General features: G+C 42.4%; 1 protein-coding gene across 4 annotated transcripts in view; it reads right to left on the reverse strand.

Moving 5' to 3' along the window:
- Positions 1-27,305, reverse strand: part of tfeb (transcription factor EB) — a 110,639-nt gene that overhangs the window by 69,550 nt on the left and 13,784 nt on the right. For 2 of the 4 annotated variants that reach the window (XM_036983572.1, XM_036983569.1), the window contains exon 2: positions 1,071-1,182. The exons of 1 other annotated variant lie outside the window; for it this stretch is intronic. The gene's annotated coding sequence lies outside the window, so the exon portion shown is untranslated. Of the gene's footprint in view, positions 1-1,070; positions 1,183-3,290; positions 3,427-27,305 lie in introns of those variants that run through there. One more of the 4 variants, XM_036983570.1, reaches the window with a different exon arrangement.

Here is a 27,305-nt window from a genome sequence, read left to right on the forward strand (position 1 = left end):
TGAATCCAGGTGACTCCAGGTACCAGTTCCTTTAACACTGACCACTAGCTCTTCATAGGGTCCGGATGTTGTCCTGACCACATGAACTAAGCAGGAACATATTAAATGGGCGATTCCACAACAGCATGGCCCACACTTTAATTATTATTAGAATTAAAGTGGCCCTTTTACACCCTTTTTAGACCTACAGCATACATGCCTCCCGTAATGATCAGTGAACGTGCATGCCTCACGTAATGATCAGTGAACGTGCATGCCTCACGTAATGATCAGTGAACGTGCATGCCTCACGTAATGATCAGTGAACGTGCATGCCTCACGTAATGATCAGTGAACAACTTTCCATAGTGGGCTCTCTGCCAAAGTTGAATAAATTATATACATATACAATTACATCAAAAATCATTAATCAATCACAGCCCTCCTTTAGGATTGCAACAAACCAACAGTGAAGGGAGTTGACTTTGAATCCATTTTTCCATTCACTGAGTTGGGGGTGTTCATAAAATAGATCAGAACTTTAAAAGTTGTAGAGAGCCCACTAGAAATGTGATGTACTTGTAGATTATATTGCTTAAAACAATATGTCTAAATATGAACCAAATCAAAAAGTGTACTTTTGACATATTAATAGTTTCAATGACAAATAAAGTCTGAATATAGCAATACTCCATATTTTAAAGCACACTACTAGGAGTATAATGACACCTAGATGTTGTCTATTAGGTACAGTTAACAGATCATTGGGCTGAAAAATGTCCACTTTCATGAAAATGTTTTTGTGCCAAATGTAAAAAAAAAAAAGAAAACATCAAACATCCTTCCTACCAATGAAGTTTCTGAGAATTGCCAGAACAATTTGAGATACCAAAATGAAATGGCATCGAATTGCCAGCATGGCAATTATCCATTATTAAACCAGGGAAGTCACATTCGGATAGCATCCCTTTTTGAAAATGAGCCCTGGCACACCCTGCTTCACTCCCTCTCTGAATACAGTTAACACAGAGGAACACCAAGACAAAAAAGTGAGAAACAAACAGTGACACACACACACACATTTACTGTACCTCTTTGTAAGTAAAGTGGTGCTGAGAGAGTGAGAAGGGGGGGGGGGGGGGGGGGGGGGTGCTCCCTCCCACTGCTCCCTACATCTCTGGACACCCTGGAGAGGACTGGAAACTACAGGCAGACACAGAGAGAGAAAAACATCTATGAGACTACAGCAGTACCTGGATGTGCACTGTTGTAACAAGGTTGTACTTTGTTATATTAGTAGGACAGTACAGTAGCAGAAGTAACTGTTCCAGTCAGGTGGTCTGGCATCATAGGCTACTGTGAGGCAACAGCACACATACTCAGGTTTATAATAGAAATGACTTTCCAAAACAATTGATGCAAAACACCGTGTGGAGGTGTGTGCGTACAGCACATCAATTTAATTGCGTATGTGCTCACAACAATGTCAGTGAGCTAGCAGACACTGACAAAGAGCTTCATCTCCTTCATTGGCACTTGAATGTTGACTGGATCGGGTACACGTGTGCTTGCACCATCGCTCGCATGTTGATTTTGTCTATCCACATCAGATGCAAATCAGGAGACGCAGGTTGAAATATCAAAACGAACTCTGAACCAACTGTATTAATTTGGTGATAGGTTGAAACACATGAAACATTCATGGCCATTTAGCTAGCTAGCTTACTGGTGCTAGCTAATTTGACCTGGGATATAAAAATTGGGTTGTTATTTTACCTGAAACGCAGTCCTTTTTTATGGGATCTTTGTAGATTTCGAGTCACAAAATAGTGTGTTCTCTACTCCAAAAATTAATCCACAGATATAAGGTGAAACCTAGTTAGTTTCTGGTAAACATTTATTTTTCTTCTGTGGACTTTATATGGCGGTTGGCAACCAACTTTAAGGTGCATTGCCACCACCAACTAGACTGGAGTGTGGACCTAAGTTCATCTTTCAATCACCCACATGGGTATATGCTCCTAAAAACCAATGAGGAGATGGGAACGTCAAGCATCAAAGATAGAAGTCCAAGTTCTATTTTAGCGCCTGGCTAAGCAGATGATCGTTGACACACGCAAGCAGTTTGGAAGAAATGATTGAATAACATGTGTGAATGTATTTTGCAACGCTCACACACACGTGTCAGCATGTTATCTGAAAGCAGAGGGCCGCCCGTATGGTCAGCATGTTATCTGAAAGCAGAGGGCCGCCCGTATGGTCAGCATGTTATCTGAAAGCAGAGGGCCGCCCGTATGGTCAGCATGTTATCTGAAAGCAGAGGGCCGCCCGGCATGGCGGATGTTTTTTTGCGACCTTATTTTCCACAGGGAGCAAAGAGGGGCTAAGTATGTAATCAAGTTACCAGGATGTTGCTTTCCCCTGTCCATGTCCTTAATGTCAGTGGAAAAGACGAGGAGAGAACAACACTTTACACTGAGGTGCAGCCCGATCCATATTCAAAATCAGTCTTAAATAAAGACAAAAGAGCTGCATCATCAAAACAACCACAAACAATGTTTCCCTTCCTCATGGGCTTGGATTTCACAACTCCTAGTGAGATCAGGAGTGAAGCAACAACTTCCTCTGTTACAGCAGGCCAGGGAAACAACCTGCCTGCCTGGCCTCAACCATATCAACCACACAAATCATAAACAAGGGCTATACACGTTCAGGTCAACATAAATTATGGTTTTCATCCTTCCCCTCTAAATCAGGGACTAATTCAAACCTGTCAAAGTAGCAGATGAGTGGACTCTCTGGCCTCAAGGTTACACATCTGAATTATCTTTACTAAGCCTGTAGGCAAGGCCTTTACCATACAAATTAACCACCGTGCTATTTCACTCGAAAATACAACAGCCAGCAAGACCTTGAGGACCAGTGTATATTCCCACATTTCCATATAAATTACAGAAAAACACCACAAGGCATTAGAAGATAATTTTGCCATTGGTCGAAGTAACACTAATGGTTTGGATGCGCATAACTGAGTTCTTTAATAATAAACATGATTCTTTCATTTTGCATGGCAAGTTGCCCATTATACAATGAAGCCAGTCTACCCAACAACCCACCACACAAAGCATGTATTCAAACAACCTTCCAGTGGCCCAGTGACAAATTATAGCCCATTCCTTGCTCACGACCCAAAGCACCATGAGGAAATTCCAGAGTCCAGTCGTTTCCACACAGAGCCAATCCCACAGCGAGATGGAAACAGAGACAGATGTGGGGAAAAGATCACGACACAGGTAATCCCACATCCTTACCAGGGAGAAGGACAATCCTCAGAGCAACATATTCTGTTACTGTATCCCAGACACCTCAACTACACACAAAACGAGAGACACGCTCTGCTAGGCTGGTTGAGCTCTTATAGACACTCTCTCTCTGGTCTCTGCTCGTGACACTGTGCCTCTCCACTCAAAAATAGTCACAGGGACATAGTTAGTCCCTGTCCCTTCCTCCTCAAGCCAACTCTGTTCCCTCTCCTATTCCTCCACTTCCCCTAAATTAACCAGAATGCTGTCCATGGGAGAATTGTTTTTAATTTTTTTTTTTACACCTTTATTTAACTAGGCAAGTCAGTTAAGAACAAATTCTTATTTACAATGACAGCCTAGGGACAGTGGGTTAACTGCCTGTTCAGGGGCAGAATGACAGATTTGTACCTTGTCAGCTCGGGGGTTTGAACTTGCAAACTTTCGGTTACTAGTCCAACGCTCTAACCACTAGACTACCCTGCCGCCCCATGGGGGACTCAGTGTCCGGATCCCCGCAGCAGACGCCACCTGCCAAAAACACAGAATTCCCACAGAACTCCACTCCCACGCTCGACACACAGACTCCTGTCCACTGACACACACTTCCACAACGATAAGAATCTCTGATAACACCTGCGCAAGCTCCTGAAGACAAGCAGGTAATACATGTTTATTGCGCTTGGTATCTCCAGTTGGTTATCAGTAGAAGGTGGCAGGCCATTATGTTGTCTGTTACAGGACAGAGTGCTGTTCAAACATGTAGTCTGAAGACTGGAAATAAAATGGCATTTTTCATCAGATAACAGCCTAAGGAATGACATTGCAGAGACCTAAACACATGGGTGCAGAGGCGGAACCAAACATTCCCTAAACCATTTTTAAGAAATGCTACAGTTGACCAACCATAAATTGAGTCACAGTAGATCTCATTCCATTAAAACAACAAACATGTCCTCGTGATTATTTTAAGAGGAAATCTTGGTCTAAATAATTAAAGGAGGGGTTGATATAGCTGGAATGACAGCAAAAGACACATTCCACCTGTACACAGGTAGGAGTTTCTGCCCAATCTGTTCAGAAAAGTTTAGCCCCATCTGCTGGTGCCACTCTGCACTCGCGGTATAAATTGACATCAGATCTAGGATCAGATTACCCTACTCCCAATACTAACTCATTAGGGTGGTGGATTAAAAAGGTAGACAGTATGATGACGCGACTCAAAGCAAATACATGGGTCAACTTCGGTAACACCTTAGAGCATTGAAGCAGGAGGCTAAACTTCTGTATTGTTGCCATAGCTACTACGTTGTATCGGCGTGAAAGGCACACGTGCACATGCGCAGATACTCTGTGAGAACAAAGTCTTGCATTGCACTCATCTCTATATCTGCAGTGCTGTACGTTGCAATGTCATCTCACCGAGTCTACCTTTAACAGCTGACCCTGTATCAGTAGTTACAGGTGCACTATTGTCCGCCAATAGTTCACCTAATTTCAGTTTGTGACACAAAACAAGCAAGTATAGTGTATAGAATCATCATACCATCTAAACCGCAGTGAAATTAATACATTTTCCATACCCCCCCACAAAATGTTTCAGCTGTTTGAAGTTGGTGTGCAAAATCAAAACTTGTGCATGTGACACATAGAAATAGAGCACATAGAACAGCTATACCGCTCCTTACATGCTGACCAGACCAGACACGTAAATTTAGAAATCCATGTTATTCAATTGTTGCACCCACACTGCTCGCGCGTGCCAATGAGCGTCTACGACGCCAAGGGCTAAAATAGAAGTCCTTCCTATTTCTGACGCAGATCACACTGAAAGTCATCTCCTCATTGGTTTATAGAAGCAGGTACCCACGTGCCATCTCCTCATTGGTTCATAGAAGCAGGTACACACGTGCCATCTCCTCATTGGTTATACCCACGTCGGTGATTGAAAGACTAACTTTGTTGCCGGTTGTCGTTGTAATATAATGAAAGTTTAGATGCGATCCCCATATAAGTTCAAAGATGAAAGCCTGGAAGGAGGAGAGATGACTAGAATCGATTGACCGTTTTATGTGTGGATTTATTGTCGGAGTAGAGGTCCTTGTGCATTTCAGGTAAAATAACAACTCAATGTTTATATCCCAGGACAAATTAGCTAGCAACAGCAAGCTAGCTAAATATGACAAATTAAAGTTAGCTAGCAAGTGCAAGCTAGCTAGCTAAATTGCCATTCATGTTTAATGCTTTTCAACCTGTCCCCAAATTAATGTCATTAGTTCAGAGTTTGTTTTGATATTTTAACCTGAGTGTCATGATCACGTTTGGTGTGGGGGGGGGGGCAAAATACATTTATGCACGATGATGCAAGCGCGCAGCTGGTTTGGGTTCCGTGTTAGGCTTGCTTTCAATGACAGATCTATAACTCATATGTGAACTTGGTAAGGTCGCCCAAAAAAAGTTACATATTGCAGCTTTAAGGGCAGTTTCGATCTACCTCCTATTCTTATTCTGCCCCTTTAAGATATCATATCCTGTTCCCTGAATCAGGTCTGAGACAGATGGGTGACAGTGTCTCGACAGCCTAACCCAAGAGAGGGAATTCACTCCCCAGTCGCACCTCTCCACTATGATAGCCCAAGTGGAGTGAAGCTCTGGCACAAAATGGCCACCGTGGAACACCCAGGTCTGATAGGCTGTGTCCCTGGGGGCATATTTTTCCAAACACTCCGATTAGATCTCTGTACCAACCTCTGATGGAGGCCCTGACAGGTTCATCCTACAGAGGAGAAAAGCCCTTTCCTCATGTAGTTGTAGAAAGTGTGAGGTGCTCTTTACCAGAAACCAGGTTGGAAAACAACTGACTCACTAACACACACACACACACACCAACCCTTTGACTGGGTCACATGGCTCATGTTTACAAACAGGTCATGTGATCACTCAAAAGGATGACCAGACAAAACAAATCAAGACAACAAAATCCCCCCAAAAAACTGTTAGTGTATGGAAGACAGTGGGCTTGTTCGACATCGCAGCCGGCATCGCAGGTGAGTCACAACAGACTGATCTACAATTCACCTGTCATTTTTTTTTAAAATGTTTTATTTTTTTATTTCACCTTTATTTAACCAGGTAGGCTAGTCGAGAACAAGTTCTCATTTGCAACTGCGACCTGGCCAAGATAAAGCATAGCAGTGTGAACAGACAACACAGAGTTACACATGGAGTAAACAATTAACAAGTCAATAATACAGTAGAAAAAAGGAGAGTTTATATACAGTGCCTTGCGAAAGTATTCGGCCCCCTTGAACTTTGCGACCTTTTGCCACATTTCAGGCTTCAAACATAAAGATATAAAACTGTATTTTTTTGTGAAGAATCAACAACAAGTGGGACACAATCATGAAGTGGAACGACATTTATTGGATATTTCAAACTTTTTTAACAAATCAAAAACTGAAAAATTGGGCGTGCAAAATTATTCAGCCCCCTTAAGTTAATACTTTGTTGCGCCACCTTTTGCTGCGATTACAGCTGTAAGTCGCTTGGGGTATGTCTCTATCAGTTTTGCACATCGAGAGACTGACATTTTTTCCCATTCCTCCTTGCAAAACAGCTCGAGCTCAGTGAGGTTGGATGGAGAGCATTTGTGAACAGCAGTTTTCAGTTCTTTCCACAGATTCTCGATTGGATTCTGGTCTGGACTTTGACTTGGCCATTCTAACACCTGGATATGTTTATTTTTGAACCATTCCATTGTAGATTTTGCTTTATGTTTTGGATCATTGTCTTGTTGGAAGACAAATCTCCGTCCCAGTCTCAGGTCTTTTGCAGACTCCATCGGGGTTTCTTCCAGAATGGTCCTGTATTTGGCTCCATCCATCTTCCCATCAATTTTAACCATCTTCCCTGTCCCTGCTGAAGAAAAGCAGGCCCAAACCATGATGCTGCCACCACCATGTTTGACAGTGGGGATGGTGTGTTCAGCTGTGTTCCTTTTACGCCAAACATAACGTTTTGCATTGTTGCCAAAAAGTTCAATTTTGGTTTCATCTGACCAGAGCACCTTCTTCCACATGTTTGGTGTGTCTCCCAGGTGGCTTGTGGCAAACTTTAAACGACACTTTTTATGGATATCTTTAAGAAATGGCTTTCTTCTTGCCACTCTTCCATAAAGGCCAGATTTGTGCAATATACGACTGATTGTTGTCCTATGGACAGAGTCTCCCACCTCAGCTGTAGATCTCTGCAGTTCATCCAGAGTGATCATGGGCCTCTTGGCTGCATCTCTGATCAGTCTTCTCCTTGTATGAGCTGAAAGTTTAGAGGGACGGCCAGGTCTTGGTAGATTTGCAGTGGTCTGATACTCCTTCCATTTCAATATTATCGCTTGCACAGTGCTCCTTGGGATGTTTAAAGCTTGGGAAATCTTTTGTATCCAAATCCGGCTTTAAACTTCTTCACAACAGTATCTCGGACCTGCCTGGTGTGTTCCTTGTTCTTCATTCTCTCTGCGCTTTTGACGGATCTCTGAGACTATCACAGTGCAGGTGCATTTATACGGAGACATGATTACACACAGGTGGATTGTATTTATCATCATTAGTCATTTAGGTCAACATTGGATCATTCAGAGATCCTCACTGAACTTCTGGAGAGAGTTTGCTGCACTGAAAGTAAAGGGGCTGAATAATTTTGCACGCCCAATTTTTCAGTTTTTGATTTGTTAAAAAAGTATGAAATATCCAATAAATGTCGTTCCACTTCATGATTGTGTCCCACTTGCTGTTGATTCTTCACAAAAAAATACAGTTTTATATCTTTATGTTTGAAGCCTGAAATGTGGCAAAAGGTTGCAAAGTTCAAGGGGGCCGAATACTTTCGCAAGGCACTGTACATTGTGTGCAAAAGGCATGAGGAGGTAGGCGAATAATTACAATTTTGCAGATTAACACTGGAGTGATAAATGATCAGATGGTCATGTATAGGTAGAGATATTGGTGTGCAAAAGAGCAGAAAATGAAATAAATAAAAACAGTATGGGGATGAGGTAGGTAAAAATGGGTGGGCTATTTACCGATAGACTATGTACAGCTGCAGCGATTGGTTAGCTGCTCAGATAGCAGATGTTTGAAGTTGGTGAGGGAGATAAAAGTCTCCAACTTCAGCGATTTTTGCAATTCGTTCCAGTCACAGGCAGCAGAGAACTGTAACGAAAGGCGGCCAAATGAGGTGTTGGCTTTAGGGATGATCAGTGAGATACACCTGCTACAGCACGTGTTACGGGTGGGTGTTGCCATCGTGACCAGTGAACTGAGATAAGGCGGAGCTTTACCTAGCATGGACTTGTAGATGACCTGGAGCCAGTGGGTCTGGCGACGAATATGTAGCGAGGGCCAGCCGACTAGAGCATACAGGTCGCAGTGGTGGGTGGTATAAGGTGCTTTAGTGACAAAACGGATCGCACTGTGATAAACTGCATCCAGTTTGCTGAGTAGAGTGTTGGAAGCAATTTTGTAGATGACATCGCCGAAGTCGAGGATCGGTAGGATAGTCAGTTTTACTGGGGTAAGTTTGGCGGCGTGAGTGAAGAAGGCTTTGTTGCGGAATAGAAAGCCGACTCTAGATTTGATTTTAGATTGGAGATGTTTGATATGAGTCTGGAAGGAGAGTTTACAGTCTAGCCAGACACCTAGGTACTTATAGATGTCCACATATTCAAGGTCGGAACCATCCAGGGTGGTGATGCTAGTCAGGCGTGCGGGTGCAGGCAGCGAGCGGTTGAAAAGCATGCATTTGGTTTTACTAGCGTTTAAGAGCAGTTGGAGGCCACGGAAGGAGTGTTGTATGGCATTGAAGCTCGTTTGGAGGTTAGATAGCACAGTGTCCAAGGACGGGCCGGAAGTATATAGAATGGTGTCGTCTGCGTAGAGGTGGATCAGGGAATCGCCCGCAGCAAGAGCAACATCATTGATATATACAGAGAAAAGAGTCGGCCCAAGAATTGAACCCTGTGGCACCCCCATAGAGACTGCCAGAGGACCGGACAGCATGCCCTCCGATTTGACACACTGAACTCTGTCTGCAAAGTAGTTGGTGAACCAGGCAAGGCAGTCATCAGAAAAACCGAGGCTACTGAGTCTGCCGATAAGAATATGGTGATTGACAGAGTTGAAAGCCTTGGCAAGGTCGATGAAGACGGCTGCACAGTACTGTCTTTTATCGATGGCGGTTATGATACCGTTTAGTACCTTGAGCGTGGCTGAGGTGCACCCGTGACCGGCTCGGAAATTTGCACAGCGGAGAAGGTACGGTGGGATTCGAGATGGTCAGTGACCTGTTTGTTGACTTGGCTTTCGAAGACCTTAGATAGGCAGGGCAGGATGGATATAGGTCTGTAACAGTTTGGGTCCAGGGTGTCTCCCCCTTTGAAGAGGGGATGACTGCGGCAGCTTTCCAATCCTTGGGGATCTCAGACGATATGAAAGAGAGGTTGAACAGGCTGGTAATAGGGGTTGCGACAATGGCGGCGGATAGTTTCAGAAATAGAGGGTCCAGATTGTCAAGCCCAGCTGATTTGTACAGGTCCAGGTTTTGCAGCTCTTTCAGAACATCTGCTATATGGATTTGGGTAAAGGAGAACCCGGAGAAGCTTGGGCGAGTAGCTGCGGGGGGGGAGGCATGGCCAGCCGTAGAGAAATGCTTGTTGAAGTTTGATAATCATGGATTTATCGGTGGTGACCGTGTTACCTAGCCTCAGTGCAGTGGGCAGCTGGGAGGAGGTGCTCTTGTTCTCCATGGACTTCAGTGTCCCAGAACTTTTTGGAGTTGGAGCTACAAGATGCAAATTTCTGCCTGAAGAAGCTGGCCTTAGCTTTCCTGACCGACTGCGTGTATTGGTTCCTGACTTCCCTGAACAGTTGCATATCGCGGGGACTATTCGATGCTATTGCAGTCCGCCACAGGATGTTTTTGTGCTGGTCGAGTGCAGTCAGGTCTGGAGTGAACCAAGGGCTATATCTGTTCTTAGTTCTGCATTTTTTGAACGGAGCATGCTTATCTAAAATGGTGAGGAAGTTACTTTTAAAGAATGACCAGGCATCCTCAACTGACGGGATGAGGTCAATGTCCTTCCAGGATACCCGGGCCAGGTCGATTAGAAAGGCCTGCTCACAGAAGTGTTTTAGGGAGCGTTTGACAGTGATGAGGGGTGGTCGTTTGACTGCGGCTCTGTAGCGGATACAGGCAATGAGGCAGTGATCGCTGAGATCCTGGTTGAAGACAGCGGAGGTGTATTTGTAGGGCCAGTTGGTCAGGATGACATCTATGAGGGTGCCCTTGTTTACAGATTTAGGGTTGTACCTGGTGGGTTCCTTGATGATTTGTGTGAGATTGAGGGCATCTAGCTTAGATTGTAGGACTGCCTAAGCATATCCCAGTTTAGGTCACCTAACAGAACAAACTCTGAAGCTAGATGGGGGGCGATCAATTCACAAATGGTGTCCAGGGCACAGCTGGGAGCTGGGGGGGGGGGGGGTCGGTAGCAGGCGGCAACAGTGAGAGACTTATTTCTGGAGAGAGTCATTTTTAAAATGAGTAGTTCGAACTGTTTGGGTATGGACCTGGAAAGTATGACATTACTTTGCAGGCTATCTCTGCAGTAGACTGCAACTCCTCCCCCTTTGGCGGTTCTATCTTGACGGAAAATGTTATAGTTGGGTATGGAAATCTCAGAATTTTTGGTGGCCTTCCTGGGCCAGGATTCAGACACAGCAAGGACATCACGGTTAGCAGAGTGTGCTAAAGCAGTGAGTAAAACAAACTTAGGGAGGAGGCTTCTGATGTTGACATACATGAAACCAAGGCTTTTTCGATCACAGAAGTCAACAAATGAGGGTGCCTGGGGACATGCAGGGCCTGGGTTTACCTCCACATCACCCGCGGAACAGAGGAGGAGTAGTATGAGGGTGCGGCTAAAGGCTATCAAAACTGGTCACCTAGAGCGTTGGGGACAGAGAGTAAAAGGAGCAGATTTCTGGGCATGGTAGAATATATTCAGGGCATAATGCGCAGACAGGGGTATGGTGGGGTGCGGGTACAGCAGAGGTAAGCCCAGGCACTGGGTGATGATGAGAGAGGTTGTATCTCTGGACATGCTGGTTGTAATGGGTGATGTCACCGCATGTGTGGGAGATGGGACAAAGGAGGTATCAGGGGTATGAAGAGTGGAACTAGGGGCTCCATTGTAAACTAAAACAATGATAACTAACCTGAACAACAGTATACAAGGCATATTGACATTTGAGAGAGACATACAGCGAGGCATACAGTAATCACAGGTGTTGAATTGGGAGAGCTGGCTAAACAGTAGGTGAGACAACAGCTAATCAGCTAGCACAACAACAGCAGGTAAAATGGCGTTGACTAGGCAGGGAGGGTCGGATTAACTACACACAGAGCCTGAGTGCGGCTGGGGCCGACAAATAAAACATAAACAAGCATAATGGAGTACCGTGATTAATGGACAGTCCAGCATGCATCAGCTATGTAGCCAAGTGATCAGTGTCCAGGGGGCAGCGGTGGATGGGACTGGCGAGTATTATCCAGGTTAAAAAATCAAATTAAAAACTGGCTGACTGTGCAGAAGGTATAGTCGCTAGCAGTGGCTAACAATGACTAAATAGCTTGTAGCTAGTTAGCTGGTTAGCTTCTGGAGGTTCTTGAATGTGTTCTAAAAATTAAACATAATAGCGATTCCGTATCACAGGGTGAGGCAGGTTACCGGAAGGTATAATCGAATTAAAAATCGAAAAGAGATTGAAAGTAAATATGGGTCCAGTGAGTGGTTGGGCTGGCTGGGGACGCGGCGATACAGACAGTTAGCAGGCCTGTGCTAACAAGCTAACAGTTAGTAGGCCGGGGCTGAGCAAGGTAGCAGTTAGCGGACCGGGGCTAAACAAGCTAGCAGTTAGCAGGCCGAATTAGCAACAAGCAGATAGCAAGGGCTAGAAAGTTAGTATTTGGGGGACGTCGCGATGGGGTGAGTCTGTTTATGCCTCTTCATGCGGTGACATCGATAGACCGGTCGTGGGTGCGGATATTGTAGCCCAGGAGTATGCGTCGGTGGTAGCACAGGAGCTCTGGCCGGGCTAGCTTCAAGCTAAGTGGATGGAAACGCTAGCCAGGAGTAATCATCCGGGGTTGCGGTTAGCTAGTTAGCTAGTTGTGAAGATCCAGCTGAAAATGTTCCGTTTGCGGTGGGAATCCGGTGGGAATCCGGGGATAAAAAAAATTAAAAATAATAATAGGTCCGTTATGCTCTGGTTAGAGTCGCGTTGTTCGAACTGGCGAGAGCTTTCCGAGCTAAAGGTTAGCTGATGACCGCTAGCAATGGTTTGCTGGTAGTTAGCTGGCTAGCTTCAGTTGAGGGGTTCCGGATCCGAAGTAAATATAAGTACTTCAGAAAAAAAAAGCAGATCCGCGCTACATTGGGTGAGGCGGGTTGCAGGAGAGTATTTCGAAGTTGAGGTTTAGCAAAATGTTTTAAAAGATATGCGAAGAAAAATATGTAAAAAACTATATATACAAGGGACATGACAAGACGTCCGACTGCTACGCCATCTTGGATTATAAAGAACTCTTAAATTATGTGTAGATCAATCATTCAGTCCCAATTTGCCCACAATGCATCACAGATTTGATGATCTAGAACAGGGCCAGCTAACTCCTCTTAGATTATGGCTGTCACTACTAATAACCAAGGTAATACCACATATTGATAATCAGTGAGAGGAGGGTAAAATTGGAAAGTTGCTTATTGGCAGAAGGGAAGAATTTCCTGAACATCCTGTGGTCATTCTTATCTCCCCTAGCCTGATAAGATACTTTTGTTAATGAGCAGCATTCACTAAATATATATCCAAATAGAATCTTTGTGGTTTGGCTAAACATGGTTGTTGTATGCATGTCCTGGATATGTGGACTGACACAGGAACAGCATGCTGAACATGGGTTCATTCTAGAGAGGTCATGACCTTTTCAGCACAACACACCTTAAGGAAACATCAATTAAACAAGGTTTACAATTCTGCAAATTCTCAGGGCTGTCACCGGTCAATAATCCCCTGCTTTGAGTATTATCATGTTATGTCTTCTAGTTTTACGATAAATGTTTATCCTAATGCTTATTGGTTGGAATTGTGATGGTCAAACTATCTTACTCCACAGTGTGGCTCTGGGGACCATTGTGGACAGTGCTGTTTTTGTGTTGAGCATATTGATTGTTTGGTCAGTGTGTTTTAGATTGTGGTCTTTCACCAATCAATCAGGATCTTGACACAGCCACATCACTCTGTAGAGCAGGCATGGGCAACGTAAGGCACGTGTGCCAAGGCTGGCACGCAAAGGTATTTGCCTTGGCACGCCAAGCAATGACTACTGCTTTGATTTTCACACTATTTGTTAAAGTATTCCTTAGGCCTATAGTATGTGTGAAGATAATGCGTCTTGGGTATTATTAAAAATACTGAGTCAAGAAGGGGAGTGTGGCTAAAATGCACAAGGCGAGTCTCTCTCCAGAATGCATTATCTCACGCCAATTTGAGCGCATTCATTGTTTCATAACTTAATTGTGTGACTTGTTAGCCCTTTGATTGTTAGCATCTATAAATTCCCCATGACATATCGCAAGAGAAATACCTTTAATCCCCATCATTTTTAATCTACAATGTTTGGTTACAGTCATTTCTGTTAATGCATTCAATATACTATTATAACAGTCGTTTACTGTTCTCATTGTCAGCATTGACACATTGTTTGCTGAGCACACAAACTATGCTACACTCGTGAGAAACAAGTTTCGGTTTGGCTGGGGGGCCAGCTCTAGGATGAGTCTTGGTGGTTACAAACTTCTTCCATTTAAGAATGATGGAGGCCACTGTGTTCTTGGGGACCTTCAATGCTGCAGAAATGTTTTGGTACCCTTCCCCAGAACTGTGCCTCTACAAAATTCTGTCTCGGAGCTCTAGGGACAATTCTTTCGACCTCATGGCTTGGTTTTCACTCCGACATGCACTGTCAACTGTGGGACCTTATATAGACAGGTATGTGCCTTTCCAAATCATGACTAATCAGTTGAATTTAACACAGATGGAGTCCAATCCAATTGTAGAAACATCAAGGATGAACAATGAAAAAAGTATGCACCGGAGCTCAAATGTCAAGTCTCATAGCAAAGGGTCATTATGTAAATGTGATATTTCAGTTTTTTTTTTTAAATACATTTGCAAAAATGTCTAAAAACCCATTTTCACTTCGTCATTATGAGGTATTGTGTCGAGGTCGACCGATTATAATTTTTAACGCCAATACCACTACCGATTACTGGAGGACCAAAAAAGGCGATACCGATTAAATCAGCCGATTGTTGTAAATGTCATTATTACAAAAACAATACTGAATGAACACTTATTTTAACTTAACATAATACATCAATAAAAATCAATTTAGCCTCAAATAAATAATGAAACATGTTCAATTTGGTTTAAATAATGCAAAAACAACGTGTTGAAGAAATTAAAAGTGCAATATATGCCATGTAAAAAAGCTAACGTTTCAGTTCCTTGTTCAGAAAATATGAAAGTCGGTGCTTCCTTTTAACATGAGACTTCAATATTCCAAGGTAAGAGGTTTTAGGTTGTAGTTAATATAGTATTTATAGGACTCTCTCTATACCATTTGTATTTCATATACCTTTGATTATTGGATGTTCTTATAGGCACTATAGTATTGCCAGTGTAACAGTATAGCTTCCGTCCCTCTTCTCGCCCTTACCTGGGCTCGAACCAGGAACACATCGACAACAGCCACCCTCGAAACATCGTTACCCATCGCGCCACAAAAGCCGTGGCCCTTGCAGAGCAAGGGGAACAACTACTTCAAGTCTCAGAGCGAGTGACGTTTGAAATGCTATTAGCGCGCACCCCGCTTACTAGCTAGCCATTTCACATTGGTTACACAAGCCTAATCTCAGGAGTTGATAGGCTTGAAGTCATAAACAGCGCAATGCTTGAAGCATTGCGAAGAGCTGCTGGCAAAACGGCACGAAAGTGCTGTTTGAATGAATGCTTATGAGCCTGCTGCTGCCTACCATCGCTCAGTCAGACTGCTCTATCAAATCATAGACTTCATTATAACATAACACACAGAAATACGAGCCTTTGGTCATTAATATGGTCAAATCCGGAAACTATAATTTCGAAAACAAAACATTTATTATTTCAGTGATATTACGGAACGGTTCGGTATTTTATCTAAAGGGTGGCATCCATAAGTCTAAATATTCCTGTTACATTGTACAACCTTCAATGTACAGTGGGGTAAAAAAGTATTTAGTCAGCCACCAATTGTGCAAGTTCTCCCACTTAAAAAGAAGAGGCCTGTAATTTTCATCATAGGTACACTTCAACTATGACAGACAAAATGAGCAAAAAAAATCCAGAAAATCACATTGTAGGATTTTTAATGAATTTATTTGCAAATTATGGTGGAAAATAAGTATTTGGTCACCTACAAACAAGCAAGATTTCTGGCTCTCACAGACCTGTAACTTCTTTAAGAGGCTCCTCTGTCCTCCACTGGTTACCTGTATTAATGGCACCTGTTTAAACTTGTTATCAGTATGAAAAGACATCTGTCCACAACCTCAAACAGTCACACTCCAAACTCCACTATGGCCAAGACCAAAGAGCTGTCAAAGGACACCAGAAACAAAATTGTAGACCTACACCAGGCTGGGAAGACTGAATCTGCAATAGGTAAGCAGCTTGGTTTGAAGAAATCAACGGTGGGAGCAATTATTAGGAAATGGAAGACATACCAGACCACTGATAATCTCCCTCGATCTGGGGCTCCACGCAAGGTCTCACCACGGTGAGCAAAAATCCCAGAACCACACGGGGGGACCTAGTGAATGACCTGCAGAGAGCTGGGACCAAAGTAACAAAACCTACCATCGGTAACACACTACGCCGCCAGGGACTCAAATCCTGCAGTGCCAGACGTGTCCCCCTGCTTAAGCCAGTACATGTCCAGGCCCATCTGAAGTTTGCTAGAGAGCATTTGTATGATCCAGAAGAAGATTGGGATAATGACATATGGTCAGATGAAACCAAAATATAACTTTTTGGTAAACTCAACTCGTCGTGTTTGGAGGACAAAGAATGCTGAGTTGCATCCAAAGAACACCATACCTACTGTGAAGCATGGGAGTGGAAACATCATGCTTTGGGTCTGTTTTTCTGCAAAGGGACCAGGACGACTGATCCGTGTAAAGGAAAGAATGAATGGGGCCATGTATCGTGACATTTTGAGTGAAAACCTCCTTCCATCAGCAAGGGCATTGAAGATGAAACGTGGCTGTGTCTTTCAGCATGACAATGATCCCAAACACACCGCCCGGGCAACGAAGGAGTGGCTTCGTAAGAATCATTTCAAGGTCCTGGAGTGGCCTAGCCTGTCTCCAGATCTCAACCCCATAGAAAATCTTTGGAGGGAGTTGAAAGTCCGTGTTGCCCAGCAACAGCCCCAAAACATCACTGCTCTAGAGGAGATCTGCATGGAGGAATGGGCCAAAATACCAGCAACAGTGTGTGAAAACCTTGTGAAGACTTACAGAAAACGTTTGACCTCCGTCATTGCCAACAAAGGGTATATAACAAAGTATTGAGATAAACTTTTGTTATTGACCAAATACTTATTTTCCACCATCATTTGCAAATAAATTCATTAAAAATCCTACAATGTGATTTTCTGGATTTTGTTTTCTCATTTTGTCTGTCATAGTTGAAGTGTACCTATGATGAAAATTACAGGCCTCTCATCTTAAGTGGGAGAACTTGCACAATTGGTGGCTGACTAAATACTTTTTTGCCCCACTGTATGTCATAATTACGTAAAATTCTGGCAAATTAGTTCCCAACGAGCCAGGCGGCCCAAACCGTTGCATATACCCTGACTCTGCGTGCAATGAACACAAGAGAAGTGACACAATTTCACCTGGTTAATATTGCCTGCTAACCTGGATATCTTTTAGCTAAATATGCAGGTTTAAAAATATATACTTCTGTGTATTGATTTTAAGAAAGGCATTGATGTTTATGGTTAGGTACAGTCGTTCAACGATTGTGCTTTTTTCACAAATGCTCTTTTGTTTAATCATCCGCCTGTGTTGCATCAATTATATGCAACACAGGACATGCTAGATAACTACAATGGTTGATGATATTACTAGTTTAACTAGTGATTCTAATTGTTTTTTATAAGATAAGTTTAATGCTAGCTAGCAACTTACCTTGGCTTCTTACTGCATTCGCGTAACAGGTAGGCTCCTCGTGGAGTGCAATGAGAGGCAGGTGGTTAGAGCGTTGGACTAGTTAACTGTAAGGTTGCAAGATTGAATCCCGGAGCTGACAAGGTGAAAATCTGTCGTTCTGCCCCTGAACAAGGCAGTTAACCCACCGTTCCTAGGCCGTCATTGAAAGTAAGAATGTGTTCTTAACTGACTTGCCTAGTTAAATAAAGGTGTAAAAAAAATCATCATCTGCCAAATCTGTGTCCAAAAATACTGATACTGAAAAATACTGATCGTTATGAAAACTTGAAATCGGCCCTAATTAAAAAAATTAAAAAAATTAAAAAAATTGGCCATTCCGTTTAAAAATCGGTCGACCTCCAGTATTGTGTAACGTGACAAAATGTGGGAAAGGGGTCTGAATACTTTCAGAATGCACTGTATTAGGCTAATCTCTGGGTTCTTTAGCTGCCAATGGCACACAGTAGATTTCTATCATTTTAATTTAGATTAATCACATGACAATGATTGAGATAAAGACGTTATTATAATTTTAAAAATAACTTCCACGAAATGTGCGCATAAAAATGCTAAGATAAATTGTAAATTGGCACTCCACATGAAAAATGTTGAAGACCCCTGCTGTAGGGTGAGAGAGACCGAGAAATCCAGCAGGCTGATTTTGGTTGGCTTTTGCTAGAGGGAAGCTTGTTGTGCTTTAAAAAGAGCCAGCTGTGTTTCTCTTCTCTCACCTCTCTGCTCTTTCCATCCCAACCCACTGGACATATTCAGACACAGCAACATCAGGGGTGTGAGGAAAAACAGAACTTGACTGAGGCATGGGTCTCACATTCATCTGTGCTAACAAGGCCTTGTTTGCAAACACACTGTGGCATCTTTAATAGCCTGATAAAGACTTCAGTGTATTGAGTGTTATTTTGGGTCAGGGCAGGCTCGCCTGCTGATTGGCTAGAGGAGCTGCTGCCTGCTGGTTGCTGCTGACCAATCGCTGAGCTCATGTGTGGGAGGGAAGTCTGACCAACAAAGCCTTGCACTCCTGTCAATGGCCCATGTAGAGGAGGCCGGGCCCATACATTTTTTTTTTTTTTTTTTTAAACACACGCACATGCAGGAACCTGACATTCAGCTCTCACCAGGTCCTCTTAGAGAGAGAAAGAGGGAACTGCAGATGACTTGTGCATGTTGAGAGATGTTAATCAGTGTGGGGTTGTGTAGGGTTGAGGGCCTTAACAACAGCCGTGTGTATCTGTGTTTCCACTCTCCTCTGGGCTGATGGGAGAAGCACTGCTGTCAATAAGAGAGACTCGTGAGAGGGCCATAGAGGGAACAGAATGAATTGTCACAACAGACACGCTTCTAAATTCTACAGGATTCTTTACAGACCAATAAATAGCACACATTTCACACTGTTGCAGGTGTGCCAGAACAGAGGCCTCGGAGGGATGGTTGGATAAGGAAAGCAATCTTTAAAAGATCATTCCAATATGGCCACTATGCATGTGTGCCCATTTGTGTAGGCACTCATACGCAGTGGTGTAAAGTACTTAAGTCGTTTGTGTTCTGTATTTTATTTTAATATTTTTTACTACTTCTACTTCACTACATTCCCAAAGAAAAGTCTACTTTTTACTCCATACATTTTCCCTGACACCCAAAAGTACTCGTTACATTTTCAATACTTAGCAGGACAGGAAAATAGTCCAATTCACACACTTAAAGAGAACATATCTAATTATGAGTGTTGGAATGTGCCCCTGGTTACCTGTAAATAAAACATTTAAATAAAATTGTGCCACCTGGTTTGCTTAATATAATAATTTAAAATGATTTATAGTTTTACTTTTGATACTTTAGTATATATTTAAAATCAAATACTTTTAGACTTTTCTTAAGTAGTATTTTACTGGGTGACTTTCACTTGAGTCATTTTCTATTAAGGCATCTTTACTTTTGCTCAAGTATGACGATTGGATACTTTTTCCACCACTGCTCATACGTGAGTATAAATCAAATCAAATGTATTTATATAGCCCTTCGTACATCAGCTGATATCTCAAAGTGCTGTACAAAAACCCAGCCTAAAACCGCAAACAGCAAGCAATGCAGGTGTAGAAGCATGAGTAAGAGAGAAAGAGAGTCATGGTGGGAACTGGGGAGGTAGTTACCAGCAACACAGCATTTTTGGGGCATGGATAAAAAGTTGGAATGCTGGCAGAGTTGGAATGAAAGGCGTTTGGGAGATGAGTTGGGAGATTAGGAAATGTCGGCGAGGTCTGGGCGCTCACACACTCTTACTGACGTCACGAAAAGAATACCCACCATTCCACCACCCTTCTTTTCTCTCTCCCTCTCCCCGCCACTCCACAGAGAGCTACTCACTTCAAAGTATGGCAACTATGCCTGCCAGATAGAGTGGAGGAGAGAGAGAGAGAGAGGTGAGATGTTTTGGGAGCTAAATCAGTTGCCGCTGCTGATGGTGGCCATGTTTCAATACGAGAAATACTGAGAGAACAAACCGTGTGTGTGCATCATATCTTAAAACTGCTAATACTGGTGGCACCATCATGGAAGTCACTATAACAGTAACGCCAACTTAGGATCTGCTCAACACATCAAATCTTTATCACTAAACATGGAGGGGGGGGGGGGGGGGGGGGGTTCTGGTGGATTTAACACACACACACACACACACACACACACACACAATTAGGCCTAGATAAAACACGGACAGAAAACATGTCAAAAAGACATATCAGAAATGTCAATAAAGCTTCTCCATGTCATATGAGGCAGTATTAAAATAGGAATGTTTCCAGCGTTACGAATGCTGCTAGATAAGTGTTCTGCTGAGACTGAGATAAGAGATGAGGGAGCTGAGGTACTGTTATCAACATTAAGGGAAGGAATTCTCTCAACACTGAAGCAGGAAGTGCTGATATCAGATGGCTTTAAGCACCTTAGAAACAACTGAGTACTGAGCAGGAACATTGATGGGACAGACAGTCTTTACAACGCGTCTTCACCCGCACTTAATGGCCTGGGAGAAATGTGTGTGAATAATATGTATGGGTGTGTTTTTGAAGAATATAGTAGTTTGTCTTTATGTCCATCCAGTTCAGGCAGAGAGCTTATATAAATTAAACCTTATACAGTAGGCCACCTTCATTTCCCCATCGACTATTCCTACAGTTCGGTAGTGATAATGTTGTGCATGTTTTTCCTGACAATAAAGTAGCCTTGGATTGGACAGTGTGCGTGTCCATTCATTTGATATTGGGGCCTACAGAGTTCCCCTAATGCATTTAGCCAGGGCTAAGCAACAGATGAGGAAATATGAACTCAGCTCCACGTTAGACTATTTTTGAGTGGAAAAATCATGACAGATTGATTTTTGGGGAGAACGAGACGACAGGAGTTAACTGATGAAATGAGCTCTCATTGTAGCCTATAATGAGGACCTAAAATGTTTCAGGGTCATGAGCTCAGGAAAAACTCCAGGTTCCAGAAATGACTACTACTAAGCGAAGAGTTGATAGGTTGTGGTCTATCAGACTCAGAAAGAGGAAGTGGGACCCTGAGGGTGGGGCTAAGAGGAAGCAGTGTCACACATGCTTCAAATTCAATCTCATTTCATCATTCTGGTCAATCAGTCTGTCAGTTTAACCCTGGTGTTTTTGTTTTTCAAAGTATAGATGAGAACATGGCAGTTATTGGCAGAATGTGTTTTGTCATAAGAGGAAATCTATTTTTTTCTACTTTTCTATTTCTTTTTTTACCCATTTTTCCCCCCTAACTTTGTGGGATCCAATTGGTAGTTACAGTCCTGTCTCATCACTGCAACTCCCGTACGGACTCTGGAGAGACGAAAGTCTACTACTCATGACTTCGGAAGCAAATCATTAAAGGTCAACATAATTTCCCATAACGTGACTCCATATCACAGACCTCACATGTGCTACTGAAGAGTCAGCCAAGTATGCATTCTAGTAAAAACACCTATCAGGCAGCACAGAGTACCCACTGAAGCTTTCAAATAAGGGCATTTCCATCTAAAAAGGACCCATGAGCACCAACATGAAGTTTATAGGAACATGTCAAATTGGGTGTCAAATGAAAGCTAAGAGTCTTTTTTAAAATGAAAGCATTTATATGTAACAAGTGCTGAATTTGACGTTGTATAATTACACAAAATCTGCATTGTTCCCATGCCAGATATTAGTGTACATTCCTTATGTTGTTGTAAGTGCCCCTTTAATGACGCACACTTCCTTCTTCTGCATTCCCCCTCAAACATCCCCTGCCCCCCTTAACTCTTCCCTTTCTAATGTGTCTATGTGGAAGAGGAAGGTTACTGAAAAATTGTCCCACAAAAATCAATCAATTCTATGGTTAAACACAGATATTTAGTGTATATTGTCACTGACATTGTGATATTATAGTCCTCTACCAGTAGATTAGTGATATTATAGTCCTCTACCAGTATATTGGTGATATTTACACATTTCATTAATTTATTAACTTTTTATCTGTTGATTTGTGAATCCTGTACATGCTAGCTCATTACTGCACGTGGCATCATTTGGCTAGCATAGCTATTCATGTCCCCTGTTAATTTGTACTTTACAGAGGAGTTGGTGCATTAGGGCTGCATAACACTCCATTTATGAATGTTGTTGTTTTCTTTAACAGAACACCAACCCTGACCCTTTGGTCATATGTATAAGCCGATCAAAACGCAAGAGGCACAAACACAAACTGGTCATATATAGATTTTACAACCATTTTCCATCCTAACAATTAGGAATAAACAAAGGCTTTGACTTCTGGTCAGATGGAAACCAGATCTTCAAGAACATCTACCAAAGAAAGGTCATACGGTAATGGAAATAGATCACAGCATAATCATTTTGGAGACCCCTGACAACTAATAAAACACTTAGAGAGGGTAAACTATTTCTCAAACTAAGTTGAAGAAATATTGCCTTGCGCTTTGTAATTCCTTTATGAAAACCCCACCTACTGTATCATCTTTAAGATAGTTTCTAAATCGCTCTCCCTCATGCTGAAGGATTCATGAAAGTTCACATAAGTAACAAGTAGTGGTACACCGACCAATTAGTGTTTTGACTGAATTATTCATGAACTTTAAACAAACTTGAAGTGATTAAAACTCAAATCTGTAATAGAATTACTGCAATTACTGGAAATTATAGTAGTCAAACCGCAGTTGGATCACCTGCTACTGTCCTCCTTTCAACTGGCATATCGTTATGTTCAGTTTATAACGGTTTTCTTTCTCTTCCTGTGGTCAAAGCAAGACTGAAAACAGTCTGGATGACCCCGCTCTCTAGTAAATGTCCCCTCTCCAGTATCTTACTGACACCTACCCGCTTTCCATTTACTGTAACCAGCATCCTCACCCACTGAGCACCGGAAAACCACAGACGTTGAAAAGTAGTTGACATTTGTCAGTCCACCCTGGACCTACCACATTTGAACCAAATAGACATCTATGTCAAATCAAATGTTATTGGTCACATAAACATGGTTAGCAGATAACGTGAGTGTAGAGAAATACTTGTTTCACAAGTTTGGACAGTACAGTAGAGAACAGTAAAGAAAAGTACAGCACAGTAAAGAGAAGTAGAGTCTATTCTGAAAACATCTACTTTACTGTGCTGTATAGTGACATCCAAACTTGTGAAACAGACTTCTACGATTGGTTCAAATTTGGTCTGTTCCAGACCAACCAGTGGTAATAGCCAGTGTGTAGAATAATACCCAAATATGCAAAAGAAGGATATTGCATATTTATACCTTTGTGCACCTAGTCAGGATCACCAAGAAGAAAATATGAAATCCATAATTGTGCATTTCTGTATAGTACAGATCAGGGACCCATGATGCAATACCATTAGCATAATTCATTACTGGATGTAAATCCACTTCACCTACTATAGTTCAATAACCAAAAGATAATCATTTCAAACTCCGTGTGTAATGTCATATCTGATACCCCATTCTTTCTGCAGACATCTTTTGAATCTTAAATACAGTATCTGCTCCCATTTTTAACAGCTTTCTGGAAACCGTGGTCACATAAAAAAAATAGATTTTAATTCTGTTAGCAAATTTGCATCAGCACAATTCTTCCAGCAAATGTGTTTTTGTGCCATTTTCTGTATAAATGTTTTAAAGTAGTCCTTGTTTATAGACTTGCAATGTTTGTTCAACTTTGAAATAAAATGTAAATTGTTTGGTATCCACTTTAAAGTGAAACTGAGTCAAAGCATAAGTCCGTTACTGTGGAATTGCCCATACCAGACTTCTAGGAACCAGGGCAGGGCGTGTATACACACACACACACACACACAACCGGCTGCTTTCTCATCTGATTACAGGCACCACTGACCCCATCTCTAGATGCCTGTGTTTACCTGTAGTAAATTAACCCCGTCACCACCACTTCCATGTAGACACTAGTCCAAGTAGCCTGAAAATACAGAAAAACACAGGATACAGCCATAACATGAGCACTGGAACAAGCCCGTCTGGTAGTCTTACTGACACACCCCTTTCTAAGGAAATGGAAGCTGTTAACAGTAAACATGTGTAACTGATACTTCTAGTGATAGGCCATGTTGAAATTATGAGAAATCTAACCGTGCATCAGTTAACATGGTCTATTCTAGTTTATCAAACAAACAATGTCCCCAATAACCTATAACCTACGGTGAACTTAATCTTCCAGGGGTAGTTGGTGTACTGCAGCTGCATTTTGTTTTGAGAGAGAGAGGGCGCGAGAGGGAGAGAGAAAAGAAGGGGAAACCAGATCAGGTTGCACATTAACAGAAAAAGGCCCAAACTAGAGAAACTGACTAAGTAGAGCACTGGCACCAACTACACAAACTGAATGTAGGGACACACACACAAACAACTGCCTGGTCCCTATGTCAGCAGGTTGTGTGGACAGATTTAACTCAATGGTTTTATAACTAAATCATATTAAGGATGTACGATCAGACAGTAATTCAATATCTTAATTCCAATATTACAAAGAAAGGGCTAGCAATAATAATAATAATAATAATAATAATAATAATAATAATAATAATAATAATAACTCCTCTCATATGTCATTAGCAATATAGATTTTCCTAATTCATGACCTATGGCACAGACAAAGTCATGCACTCCACTGACACACAAGCTAGCTTTGAGTCTCGTCAAGAGAATGGAATTAACCTTGACGTGGTTCCACTCAGTCTACTGTTGCTAACGTTACTTAGCTACCTGCCAACTTCACGGTTTTTACTTTTTAATTACCGTTCTATATTTAAAAATGTTCCACCCCGGACATGGTTCTATAAAGACCTCCACCAGCCGAAGCTAAGTAACATTATACCTTCTAATTGCAGTCGCTGTACTCATAATATTTTATTTAACTAGGCAAGTCTTAAGAACAAATTCTTATTTACAACAGCCTAGGAACAGTATCTTGTTCAGGGGCAGAACAACAGATTTTTACCTTGTCAGCCCAGGGATTTGATCTACCAACCTTTCGGTTACTGGCCCAATGCTCTAACCACTAGGCTACCTACAGCCCCAGGAGAACGATCGCCTTATGGTGAGGATAGCCGTGCTGCAAGCCCAGCGTCAGATGCAATCATTAGGCAAGGGTAATTTAAGTTTAGGAAAGGATGAAACAGAATCTGAGCCACCAATAAGTACAGATAGTAGTATAAATCCCCTGGCACAGTCCCCGCAGCCGGACAATTTTCTCATGGCTTCTGGAAGAAAATGCTGTAGGAATGTTCAACCGGTGTCGCTCATTCAGCCGACAGAAACTTTAAACTGGTTTTCCCCACTAAGCAACGGGTCAGAGTCAGAGGACAAGCCTTCTCTGGTCTCTCCTCCACCTGTTACGGGGTTTGAGACGCCGAAGCCTCCCACCATTAGCTTTGACAAATTCAATACCCGAGTCATTGGCGACTCCATTACCCGCAGTATTAGACTTAAAAAGAATCACCCAGCGATCATACACTGTTTACCGGAGGCAGGGCTACCGACGTTAAGGCTAATCTGAAGATGGTGCTGGCTAAGGCTAAAACTGGTGTGTGTAGAGAGTATAGGGATATTGTTATCCACGTCGGCACCAACGATGTTAGGATGAAACAGTCAGAGGTCACCAAGTGCAACATACTGTAGCTTCAGCATGTAAATCAGTTAGAAAGATGTTGGCATCAAGTAATTGTCTCTGGCCCCCCTCCCAGTTAGGGGGAGTGATGAGCACTACAGCAGTCTCTCACAACTCAATCACTCATTGTAAACTGTTTTCTGCCCCTCCCAAAATATATTATTTATAGATAATTGGCCCTCTTTTTGGTACTCACCCACAAACAGGACCAAGCCTGGCCTGCAGGGGAGTGATGGACTCCATCCTAGCTCTCATCTTATCTATGAACATAGACAAGGCTGGCTCTAACTCCACAATGAGATAGCCAGCCTGCCAGCTCTGTGGAGTCTGCCACTAGCACAGTCAGTGTAGTCAGCTCAGCTATCCCCATTGAGACCGTGTCTGTGCCTCAGATCTAGGTTGAGCAAAACTAAAAACATGGCGATGTTTGAACTAGCAATCTCACTGGAATAAAGACCTCCTCCTGTCATTATTGAAAGAGATTGTGATTTCTCAAAATGGGGCTACTTTTAATGTTAGAACCCTCACTTCCAAGGCAGTTCTAGTCAATGAACTAATCATAATCTTGATGTGACTGGCCTGACTGAAACATGGCTTAAGCCTGATCAATTTACTGTGTTAAATGAGACCTCTCCTACTAGTTACACTAGGTGACCAGATCCCCCGAGCATCCTGCAAAAGCTGTGGTATTGCTAAGACTTCCGATAGCAAATTTGAATTTACAAAAAAAAAAAATACAAATATGACTGCATTTGTCTCTTCAGCTTCTAGTCATGAAATCTATGCAGCCTACTCAATCACTTTTTATAGTTACTGTTTACAGGCCTCCTGGGCCACATACAGCGTTCCTCACTTAGTTCCCTGAATTCTCATTGGACCTTGTAGTCATGGCAGATAATATTGAAATTTTTGGTGACATGAATATTCACATGGAAAAGTCCACAGGCTCACTCCAAAAGGTTTTCGGAACCATCATCGACGGTTTTGTCCAACGTGTCTCCGGACCTACTCACTGTCGTACTCTGGACCTAGTTTTGTCCCGTGGAATAAATATTGTGGATCTAAAATGTTTTTCCTCATAATCCTGGACTATCGGACCACCATTTTATAATGTTTGTAATCGCAACAAATAATCTCCTCAGACCCCAACCAAGGATCATCAAAAGCCATGCTATAAATTCTCAGACAACGCAAAGATTCCTAGATGCCCTTCCAGACTCCATCCACCTACCCAAGGACATCAGAATACAAAAATCAAGATAGCCGAGCCCTGAATCAAACTTCCAGAAAACTTGAATGGAAATGGTGCTCCACCAAACTGGAAGTCTTCTGATTAGCTTGGAAAGACAGTACCATGCAGTATCGAAGAGCCTCACTGCTGCATGATCATCCTATTTTTCCAACATAATTGAGGAGAATAAGAAGAATCCAAAATGTATTTTTGATACTGTCGCAA

The sequence above is a fragment of the Oncorhynchus mykiss genome, chromosome 7 (genome assembly GCF_013265735.2).
Source record: "Oncorhynchus mykiss isolate Arlee chromosome 7, USDA_OmykA_1.1, whole genome shotgun sequence".
Taxonomy (NCBI): domain Eukaryota; kingdom Metazoa; phylum Chordata; class Actinopteri; order Salmoniformes; family Salmonidae; genus Oncorhynchus; species Oncorhynchus mykiss.